The sequence below is a fragment of the Chroicocephalus ridibundus genome, chromosome 1 (genome assembly GCF_963924245.1).
Source record: "Chroicocephalus ridibundus chromosome 1, bChrRid1.1, whole genome shotgun sequence".
Lineage (NCBI taxonomy): Eukaryota > Metazoa > Chordata > Aves > Charadriiformes > Laridae > Chroicocephalus > Chroicocephalus ridibundus.
In genome coordinates, this window is record NC_086284.1 from 212,961,252 (window position 1) to 212,962,593 (window position 1,342).

Consider the following 1,342-nt stretch of genomic DNA (forward strand, 5'->3'; position numbering starts at 1 on the left):
AGGGAGCCTGTATCGGGTGGCTGCAGGTCTGGCTGGCAGGATGGCACAGCCCTTTCTGAAACAAAGCAGGGCAGCAGCATGCAAAGCTGGGCGAGAGGTGAAGCTCCTGGATTATTTATAGGCTCAAGCCTTGGAAAGGATCTTGGCTCAGAAAAGCATGGGGTGTGTGGGCTGTGCGTGGGGCCGCAACAGCCCTGTAATGGTGATAACAGGGTTGTGCCAGTGCCATCCACATTGCAGGAGTGGCACTGCCCAGGGAATGTCCCTGCCAAAGCTTTTTTGGCAAGGGGGAATGGCAAATTTTGGGAGATGCCCAGGCTCAGCGTGGTGGGATGTGGCTTGGGGAAACGAAGCCCTACGAAGAGTGAAGGACACAAGGACTGTGCAGGCGGGCAATGCAAGCACAAGGCTTGCCCACCGAAGCAGATGCTGTCGGCACAGGTGAACTTTCGGAGGGCAGGGGAAGGAGGTGGCTTGCACATAGGCTGGGCAGCAGCACTGCAGGGAGGGCAGAGGCAGCAGCACCCCCCAGCCCCGTGCGCTTGTTTAATTTTCCATGTGGTGACCAAACGGCCACTAATGAGGTGCAGCTCTGCAGTGTCAGCTCCCCCAGGCTGGCAGAAGCAGGGGGGGTGTGATGAAATATTCCCCAGGTGTGACAAGGTGAGGATGTCAAACAGATCGAGACAGCAAAGGCAGGGGTGGGAACACCAAGTCTAATGCAATTTTGGAGACGTGGGTAAAGCCAAGGGGGATTCAGCAGAAGCCACCCCTAACACTGCAAGCAGCTCTTGAATGAGGCCATGGGAGAGCAGACAGGCACATCTCAGCCACAAAGTGCCACCTTCCCAAGTTGCCCACAAGGCTTACCAGAGCCAGGCACGCTTCCACCTGAATTGCAACTCAGCCTGCTCGCCCTGGGGAGAGCCCTCACCACCCCAGCCCAGGGCTGACGGCTGTTACTACAAGCCATGTAGACACCCATGCAAATAAATAGGTAGAAATGGGGAGACGGACTTTCCCTCAAGGCTTTTGTTAGAAAATGGGGTCCAGGTGAGACCAGTCAGACCCCATTGACCGTTCGTAGGCAGCATCACCCTGTTTGACCAGTACACGGTGCTGGGGTAGCACCCAGGTCTCCAGAGCCCCATTCGGGACCCCTGCCCATGGGTGCTCCCTCCACGGCAGATGCTCACCTGGGTACAGGGGGGCTCAGCGCAGCCTGAGCCCACCGGGGCTGGGGAGAGGGCAGACAGGCAAAGGGAGCACTGGATAAACACAGCCTGCAAAAACACAGAGGAAACTGCACTTCCTTAAACTGCTGTAAAATACAATGGAAACA